This window comes from Eurytemora carolleeae, unplaced genomic scaffold (genome assembly GCF_000591075.1).
Source record: "Eurytemora carolleeae unplaced genomic scaffold, Eaff_2.0 scaffold1180, whole genome shotgun sequence".
Lineage (NCBI taxonomy): Eukaryota > Metazoa > Arthropoda > Copepoda > Calanoida > Temoridae > Eurytemora > Eurytemora carolleeae.
The window spans coordinates 36,653-47,467 of record NW_019397066.1 but is presented as its reverse complement, the minus strand read 5'-3'; the positions used below and the strand labels follow the sequence as shown (position 1 = coordinate 47,467).

The window sequence follows — 10,815 nt, the reverse complement described above, 5'->3', positions numbered from 1 at the left end:
CCCCCCCCCCTCCCCCTCCTGGACACACGATTCTGACCACGCCCCCTAAATACCGTAAAAGGGACTGTAGACGGTTAATTCAAGTGATACTGTATTTTTAGGAGTATACCAGAGTATACATTCAACCCCGCAAAAATTATGGATATATCCATATATTTTTATCAGAAAAATGTTTATTATCACGCAAACTAAGGCACAGAATCGATTTTCATTTATTTCATCCAAAAACAGTGCTTAGGATCCGGATCCACAAAAATATGCGATCCACGGATCCGGTTCCAAAGCAGAAAATATAAACCAAAAACTGCAAAAAAAACTTTTCTACTCTCAAAACCCAAATCAATTTTTTTCAGTGCAAATCCAGGATCCAGATCCGGATCCGCGATCAAATTAAATGGATTCTAAGCACTGCACTGTCCAAAAGGTTTTGGTAGAAAATTTGAAGCTATTATCAACAGAAGGGGGGGGGGGGGTCAAATAATATTTAAAAACCGTGAAAGGAAGTAATATTAAAGACAACGGTGAAAGGGAAAATAAATAGATATTTTAGTAGAAAAAAAGACTGAATGGAATAATTTAAAGAATTGTCCAGAAATGGTAAATAGTATGGTTCAGTATTTGTAGTTCTATGTGTATGAATGCGTGCTAATCATTTCAACACTGAGTTCAATTCTAAAGAAATTCAGTAAGGGGCGGGTCTTCGGCGGCCTTTCAAGGAATGGGGAGGGGGAGTTAAGTTGACGAGCTATAAAAATATGCGGATCCACGGATCCGCATCCAGGCCAAGGGGTAAAATATAACCAAAAACTGCAAAAAACTTTTTTACTCCTAAAACCCAAATCCAAAAAATTTCCTCATTTCTGAATAATTCATCAAGCTTTAGGATAAAAATAAGCGGAAAAAAATAAAACAAAAAATTTGAAAATGATTTTGTTAAAAAAAATCAGTAAATCTTAAAGAAATGACCTGGATCCGGATCCGCATTTGGATCCGCATCAAAATTAAATGGATCCTAAGCACTGCTCTTAAGAAAAGTGATGTTTTCTGAAAATTCATTAATTTGTCTTTTCAAAACTTTTATTTTCCCCAACTTAAATCACTTCGCTCGATTCGGTAAAAACCTTTTACATGGGGAGGGAATTATTTTTCGACTAAATATTTCTCCAGGTCTAGCGTAATCTAACATTAACGTGTCGTAAAATCTTTAAAATATTAATGTAAATGTAAAGTTAAAATAATTCATAATTATTTATAAAAAAATGCGCAAAAAAAATCCGCTCACACGCAGCTCAAGGCAATATATGAACGACAGGGGCGGATACAGGGGGGCGGGGGGACATTCGCCCCACCTGAATTTGGAATTCTTTGTTCCTATTTTCAGAATAGCTTCTCAGTAGCATGCTTAAGGGAAAGAAACCCTAGTGCAAAGGAAAAATATCCGTCTTAATAAACTATAATGTGTGAAAAGTTAAAAATCTAGTTTTTTAGTCTTTAATCATTATGATTCTCAATCAAATAATAATTTTATGAAGGTTTTTTATCACAAATAAAATATGGCTTTTTCCATAATTTAACATGGACCTTATCCCCCACCCCATCATTAATAATGAAAAAAAATTCCCTTACAACAAAAAGTGTAAGTCGTTTTTTAATGCTAGATTTTAAAATGAAAAAAATGATATGTTAAACTTTAGGGAGCAGTTTCAAAAAGAGTTTTATAAAAATTAATAAAAAAATTTAAAAAAACTTCCAAGGATTGTATGTATATTGTATATGTTGCATATGTTAAAAGTGATACATCTGTGCATTGTATAAACCAAACGGTAAAAACCATGCCTAAGTGAAATTTTTAGTCAACAATACTAGACTCAAAACGGTTTGGTTTAATGTTAATCTATCATGTATACATCTAAATAAGCAAGGGGTTGGGTGGGCGGGGTAGTTGAGTGGGCGTATTGATGATTTGGTTAAAATAAAACCGCGGATGAAGGAATCCACATGAATTGCATAACATTTCCTGATTCTGTAATTGGTTGGATGGATTCTATAGAATTTAAGTTGGTGGATTTTAGAGAACTAAACTGAGACTGCTTACTACAATTTACTGATCCAATTATTTATTATACATAAAACAAATTCAGTTTACATTTAAATATATTCATATATGAAATAAATATATATATATATATACAGCCGTGTTAGAAGATAGTGGTCGATATCAACTGAGAAGTATATATATATATTTATACGTTACTGATTCAAATACCTAAGTACAGTTTACCAGCCGGAAGTTGAATAGTTAAATTATTAATGTTAACAGTAAGATCGTTTAGAAATGACTTAAGCAATTTATGTACTGCAAAACGAAGCAGGTTTCAAAACTGTTTTTAAACAAGTTAAAATAGTTTTCTTTGTTTCTAACAACAAAGAACGGGTTTCATATAGATTCAATTCAATTAGTGAACATAACGTGTAGGGTGCATGTTTTAATGCCCGTCTTAGTGTGCGATGCACATTTAATTACATTTTTAGTATGTTATGGGCACAACAAAAAAAACATTTATTAACAAAGAAAGACAAACAGAACATGGAAAAATATTGTTAAGTCTGAAATAAAAATGTGGAAATTGAACACAAAAATTGGTTTCAACATAAAACGTTACAGTTTCGACTCTGACCCCGTTTAAAGGAGAAAACTCACCCATAAAGTACCACCACCGATGCAACAAAAATGCAATTAACATAATTGCTCTCAATACTTTCTCCCCCCCCCCCCTAGACACAACTGACCCATTAACCTTACTTTAGCTTGAATCGAAGCCATAAAGTGCAGTAAGATTTACTATTAACTCGCCTATTTTCAATCTAAGCCCCAAAATAGAAACTTGGGTATTAAAGAGAAGAGTAAAATTATGCTCAAATAAATTACAGCACATACAGGGTTAAATATCAACCGAAACCTGCAGCCCCCTAAATCTCCCCCCCCCCTTCATATTATCCATGAAATAAAAAGTAATTTATTTAAAGTAAGATGGAAGATTCCCTGTAATCCCGGGTGGTCGGAATTTTAAAGTTAAAATTCAAATTTTATTTGAAAATTCTAATTTTAAATGTATTACCCTAATTCTAACTGTTTCGATGGTATTTTGACAGTTGGGTGGCCGGGGAAAGGGTTTTATGGTTTTCAAACTGTTTGCAGTACTGTACATACATACAGTTAACACTGTACACTATATGCTGTACGATACACGCTGTGTCAGTGTTATTGTACACGGTAAAGTGTACAATAACACTGAAAGCTGCTGTACATACATGAACAGTGTACACAGCATTGTACTTCGTAAATTCTATGCCGTACATAATATGTTATACACTGTACACAGCAGGCTTTTAATTGTACATAAATTAGCCATGGGTATAGTTATTCAAACTGAAAATAAGGGTAAATTTGATTTCATTATTATTAAAAATTGACTTCCATTAATACTGTTCTTTGTTATAAAAAAAAAACTACAGCATAAAATAAAATTATGATTTACTCAATTAACTTGATAACGTGAAACACCCATATTTACCTTTTCCCGAAAAATAAACATATATCAATCAATAAAATGTATTTTGAAAACTATATGACAAACAAAGACAAATATGAAAATAATTTTTTCCATAAATATTGCATAAAATAAAACAGAAATAGTTGCAATTTTTCCTTAAGTATATATTGTTCATATCAACATAAATGATGTATTTAAATTGCAGATCAGCCCGTTTCGCGACACATGTTCAGATACAAAATATTCTTAAAACATATTTTATAAGAAGAAGTACAAATTCATCCATAATTAAAAAAGTATTTTTGGATAAATATTATGACAAACAAATATATTTGTTTATTGGAGAAAATATTGAAAATTATAATCTATATTATATCTTTGTATCGCTCCTTCATTTTTTTTGCTCCTATATATCAATTTTTCACTTATCGTCCCTTGAGATCATTAAGATCATTATAAACCCCTTTACAAAGTAAACATTTGGAACAAAAAATAGTAAAAACTATCAAGAATTTAGTTGCAAGAATGCTTGGGTTGCATCAGTGCAATTTGCAAAATACCGTTCACATTATTTTTCAATTATTTAAGTGTTTATTTACATAACGGTTCGGCTGTCGTATAATCATGATATTATAAATTATTTGCATCATGGCATTGCTTTGTATTTTTTTATTAAACGTGTAAAATGTTAAAATAAGGATATGCTCTATAATTATTCAATATTAAGCGTGACCAAATCATTTAAGCGATCTATTATGCTACAAAGCATATTGTATAATCTAATTATCATATATTATTATACAAGCTTGGGAACCCAGCGTTGCCCAGGGTATAGTCAGTGTTATTCCCACCGTTTACCCGCACTTGTCGTAAATTACGATTTTAGATATTTTTACCTATAAAAGTGGACCCACTTAACTTTACAACTATATTTATATATATATATATATATATATATATAGATTACCTTTTAATAAATCACGGTGAATTTTGTGAATACGGCTAAAACTGCACTACAAACTTAGGTCACTTATTTCACTAATGTTTACATTTTACTCCCAATAACGTCAGCAATGAGGTCTTCACTCTTCAATCTGAAAACAAAGGCTTGTTAAAATTAAGAAAAAAACATCTATTTCAGTACTCGAAATTTGAGAATGGTGCATGAGAATCTATGAAAAGATGTTTTCTATAGCTGCATCAGTATACTTTTCATAATGATGACAACATCAGGCCCTAAATTGTATTATGCAACCTCTTGCTTGGAGTTAAATGACTTGATAAGACAGAAATTCAAGCTATAACATAAACAGAGGAATTAGTGTTCACGTATTTTCTGTCTTAATCTGAATACTGATTACTGAATCTGAAGTCAATGAATACTGATAGAATTTCAAGTCTCCCAAAGTGGGATTACAGACAGAGACAGTTATTCCACAAGGATATTGAACTCTAAAAGGTTCCCGGCTTAAAATCTGGTTTTGGCTTCCTTGTCTAGGCCCAGGCACACTGACCTTCCCATACTTGACCTTCAATCAAGCGCGCACGTAAGAACAGTTAGTTGTTGCGCGCAAAGTACCGTTTATCGTGGGAGGATGTTATGTGATCCTAGGACCGGTTTTGCTCCGTGGTGTGGCAACAACTGTGTCTCCTCTCTTCCGTCTAACTCAGAGATCGTATTATAACTGGAGAGAAGAACAGTGAACAATCATTATACACAGGGACAGGAGAGAGAGAGCCGTCACACCGCGGCAGTTGTGAGCAGACCAAAAAAACAGTTTGTGCGCATGCGCGCTCCGATCAAAACATTGTGTTGAGCGCGGGAAGCTGTTCCTCAGCTGTGTATGAGGGTAGGAGAGGGATACCTTCTTTGTCTAGAGTTTTGAACAGCAGCAACAGAGAATTTAGAACCCAGACGACGGAGCTTATACCTCCGGTAGTTACTAGGGGGGCTCTGGTAGGAGGGGGAGGGGATAATACAGGGATAAGTTAGAATGGAAAAATCATAATATTTACAATCTTTATTGGGATTGTTAAGCTCTCAGATTGCACATGTTAGGAATTATAAACGGTTTGAATATCCGGTACTATTTTATAGCAGAGTGATGGTGNAGGCCGTTCCTTCCATTAACTACATTGGTCGACAACTTGACGTCTCCTATATTGGTCGTCAAGTGTACGGAGAAATTATCGATCTATCAAAGGCCGTTCCGTCCATAAATACATTGGTCGACAACTTGACGTCTCCTATTTTGGTCGTCAAATGTACGGAGAAATATCTATCTATCAGATAAAACTTTAGCGAGACATCTAACGGCCAACATATCGCCCCCCAACGTACGTGAACTACACGAACACTTTCTCATGGAGAGAATTCGGACTCAGATAAGAATTTAGCATGAGACATCTAGCGGCCAACATATCGTCCCCTAAAGTGCGTGAACTACACGACCACTATCTATATAAAGAACGGGCGCTGGGTAAATCCAGCCCTAGGAAGGTAGGATGTAGGGCGAGTAGGCTGACACGCTTAAGCTGAGGCGCGTTTTTCTCTAGTCACAAGCCAGAAATCCTAAAAAGAATTGATTGGAGAAAATTAGGACGCAAAAAGGTTTTGGCCTAGATATGCTGAGACAAAGATCCTAAAAACATACACAATTTATTTAGATNAGAGCAAGTAAAACTAATAAATATTTCTGACCGACCGTACCTACAAAATACGTATTTTACTCAAAAACTTCCATGCGCCAAAAAAAAGTGTGGATCCGATTTTTAGATATATACGTATAAAGAAATATTTAAGGTTTATACCCAACAGTCAATTCAATAAATCTAAGATTTTACCTTTAAAGCACCGAACTATTCCACATAGGTCATAAGAGATGGACACCTACAAGCTTTAACTTGAATAAACAGCTGATTTGAATTTGATTGTAGTCAATCATGTATACTCAATGTACGCAGTAACCTTTTGGAATGTACTCATTGTACTGTATCCGTTCACAGGGGTGTTTGGTAAAAAGAATAATTTTTTTTTAAATATTTCATTTGTTTAAAAAAATAAAAGCTTACATTTAGCAACTGGCAAGTGGGAGGGTGCCCCATTTTGTTTAATTTTATTTTTTAAATGAAACGCCCTTCCCCCCCCCCCAAAAAAAACAAATTTTCAGGCTAAATGTGTTGCACATTTTTGTGCTATTTAATACTAATAGATAGGTAAACTAGCAAATAATCTCAGGAAAACAGTAATTTCTTAATACATGGGACATCGACAATGATAATGATAATGATAATGATAATGATAATGATAATGATAATGATATTTTTCCTTTCGCTCATTTAAATCTTGCAGAATATAAAATAATATTCTAAAACTGCAAACCAGAATATTTACAATGCATCCATTTTTTTGCAAAATAAAACTGACGTTTAATTTAAATATAAGAAGGTTTAGAATGAGGGGAGGAAGGCCAGCCACAACAATTTCTAGTCCGAGCCACATTCTCCTCATTATCTCGTCCGAGCCACCTCGAAATCCTCGTCCTTCGAATATTATCTTTTTAAAGTGTTAAAAATATTCACCTTTTTCACGCGCATTCCAAGTTTGTAGAACTTTACTCTTTTAACTTAATTATTGCGAAAACCATAAATTTTTTTCGGTTGATTCCATGGGGAAAATTATTAGAAACTTAAAAACACATGATAAACAAATGATGAGGATTTCGAGGTGGCTCGGATGAGAAAATGCGGAGAATATGGCTCGGATGAGAATTATTGTTGTGGCTGGCCTTCATACCCTCTTAGAATAGATATTTACTTTCTCTTCTAGTAAAATAACAGAGAAAAATGAAATTCAATTTCTATTTGAAAAAAAAACATTGTAAAAACCTTTTAGCCAGCTATTCCTTAATTTGGTATTAAAAAGGGCACAGATACGCATAAACTGTACACATTGTACATTGTGCATGTACATATACACATGACTTGATACCAGGGAACAAGAATAAAGGGAAGGGTAATGGCGCAGTTCTGGGATGAGAAAGCTAGTCGCACTGCTTTGCAGACGAGTTCCGTATCACACACGCACAATTTTTTGGTACAGACACACAACATGACTACAGTCTAGGAAATTGCAGAACAATTTGTCGCCAATAAAAATTAAGCTTGAAAACCGACTAGTTTATTTTAAACTTTATTCAAATTATTTTCTTTGCATGAAAGTTTGGCTAAGTGTTGACTTAAATAATATATTGTATGTATATTAAACTTATTTTTAAGAAACAATTAACAATGAACAAATGTACTCTCTTAGACTTTTAGTTTGATAAAAAATGAAAAAGTTAAGTTGATGATGACAAGAGTTAAATACTGGATGTTTAATGTTTAATTTTGTGCACTGTGCAATTTAATGCAATTATCAATAGATTAATAACAATAAAGATAAAACACTCGATGTCGTCTTTTCAAAAAATAGGCGTTTTCGTTCCTAATAACCTGGGGCAGGGGCCAAACATAGCTACGTGCATGCCGCGTTACAATAAAACGAGAGAGCGTGCAGGAGTTAACGAAAAACCTCTAAATCTTGAAAAGACGACATCTAGTGTTCTATCGATAGTTTTGTTATTAATCTATGCAAATATATTTTAATATTTTGAGAGGGAAAATTACCAAAAAGAATTAAGTTTAAGTAGCAAATGTTGTAAACTATTAATTATTTTTTTTATTTCTTTACAAATGGAAGATAATTAAACAATTGCTATAGTTTAATATGACTTACATATGTTGTTCAGATTTTTATCAGAATATTATGTTTTTTTCATTTTTTGTATAGGGGGAGGGAAGGGGAGTAATGAAATATGATGAAAACTCCATAAAAGATATTCAATTTCAATTCTTCTTTGAGTTGAAACCTTCACAGTGATTCACATAGTTCAAATATTTTTAATATTTATTGAAATATTTATTGAAATATTCATTGAAATATTTATTGAAATATTTATTGAAATATTTATTGAAATATTTATTGAAATATTTATTGTTCAATATTTTCCAAAGTTAAAGATTAAAACAGAATTAAACAAGTATAAAGGTATACTTTAGTTGTATTTTGTGTGGCAATTCATTTCCAGAAGGATATGCCCGCTTCAAAATGATATCCTTTAAATGTGTATTTGATCCATAATGTGGAAGATATCTTTTTTTCTAGCTTGAAAGGTGATTTCTCTCCAGTGATTCTGCAGTAGAAATCCGCACCTCACTTTAGAAGAGAAACCACATTGTAAGAAAAACTGAAGAGAAAAACATGGATATTTAAAGGGTATCGTTGGGAACCTGACATGACACCCTCTATATGGAAGTAACATGTGTAAGCCACACAGTAAGGCGAAAGAATTAAAGTTTTTGCAAAGAATGCAAATATCGGAAAAAGGATTAAAAATAGGACCAAGAGAAACAAATGTGGAAAGACGAAGTAAAACTAAACAAAATTCCAACAAACTGCATTATAGAGGATTATCCACAAAGGATGATACTTTAATGACAACCTACAACTCTTAAAAGAAAAAATTGTGAAGAGTGTCACGAACAAATACTCTTTGGACAGTATTGGAAACAAGGAAACAGCTGTGCAGGTAGCCATGAATGAAAGAAAAACGACTGAATAAATTCCGAACAGTAAAAGTTCCTATAGATGGCATTTATACATTTATATCTTTTCCCGAATTCCTTATTATTCTTTAACAGAGCTCAGAGACTTATTTTGTTTTGTAATCTACCTGTTTAATATGTATTGCATCCCCCCAGATGAATAAAACTGCAACCTCCCAGATGAATAAAACTGCAACCTCCCAGATGAATAAAACTGCATCCTTCCAAATGAATAAAACTGCAACCTGCCTGATAAATAAAACTGCAACCTGATAGAAAAATAAAATTACAACCTACCAGATAAATAAAACTGCAACCTGCCAGATAAATAAAACTGCACCCTGCCATGAAAAAAAAACTGCAACCTGCTAGAAAAATAAAATTGCAACCTGCCAGATAAATAGAACTGCAACCTGCCATGAAAAATAAAATTGCAACCTGCCAGATAAATAAAATTGCAACCTGCCAGATAAATAAAACTGCAACCTGCCATGAAAAATAAAACTGCAACCTGCCAGAAAAATAAAACTGCAACCTGCCAGATAAATAAAACTGAATGAAACTGCAACCTGCCAGATAAATAAAGCTGCAACCTGTCAGGAAAATAAAACTGCAACCTGCCCGATTAATACGTTATTCCACCGCCTAGATTAAATTATTTAGCATGAACTGCTTTTCAATTGGACATGATGTAATGCAACTGTTTGTTATGAATTAATTTTATGAGTTATAAAGGTCTCATCAGTGTTCTAAGTTTTTAACTAGGATTTCATGATGCGCAAAACCTTTTTATTCAATTTCAGGAAAGTTTAACAATCAATTTTATTTTTCCAACCTGATGGTGTGAACCTTTAATATTTCAACCTTTAAATATTTGATCTATACCAGAATTCATACTTTGAAATGTCTAAGGTCTACGACATTCGGTTGCAAAGATGATGGATTAGAAAATCAGAGTTTGGGGCAAACAATCAATTTCTCTTGTTAAAAATTGCCTTTACAGAATATTTTTCTTTTGGTTGTTATTATAAAACTAGCTATGCTTTTCAGAAAGTGCAAAAATATTGCTATACATCTGGTTTTGCGATTGCGATTGTTGTTTGTCCATACAACCAATTCGATTTTTTTTGTCACAGCATATTATTGCTCCGAAGCACATATTGCTGGTTGCAGCCTTATTTAACCTATTTTACAACTACGAATAAGGAACACACATTTTATATCATTTCAGGTCGTCTTTAATTTCATGAATAGTGGGAAACACTGCAGTTTCGTGTTGGAAACTGTTAGATAAAGATATTTGTGTTNATTCATTTCCCACTGCTTGGAATTTGTTTTCGTATGAACTTAAAGAAGTAGCCCAAAAAACTATTTTTGGACAATCTTTAAAAGCTTCTCGATAATCTCAAAGTTTTGTAATTCTTGCTTCTCCCTTTAACTCTTTTTAAATTTGTGTTCCCTCATGAGAAAGAAGGTACCGACCTCTCCCATGACGGATTCCCTGTACGTTTATGAAGTGTAACCTCTCCAGTAACTCCAGCTCCCTCCAATCCCTAAGTAGCATGATCTTTGAAGCATCCACCTCTTGAAGTCAGCATTATTGCTAGAACTGACT

General features: G+C 33.3%; 1 protein-coding gene across 3 annotated transcripts in view; it reads right to left on the bottom strand.

Annotated features, from left to right (window-relative positions):
* LOC111711555 (brain tumor protein) overlaps positions 1-6,503 on the bottom strand; it is a 36,501-nt gene extending 29,998 nt beyond the window's left edge. The window contains exons 1-2 of one of the 3 annotated variants that reach the window (XM_023485939.1): positions 6,399-6,503; positions 4,522-4,648 (exon numbers count right to left, since the gene is read on the bottom strand). The gene's annotated coding sequence lies outside the window, so the exon portion shown is untranslated. Of the gene's footprint in view, positions 1-4,521; positions 4,649-5,068; positions 5,242-6,398 lie in introns of those variants that run through there. The other 2 variants (XM_023485940.1, XM_023485941.1) reach the window with 2 other exon arrangements.
* Positions 6,504-10,815: the final 4,312 nt, after the last annotated feature.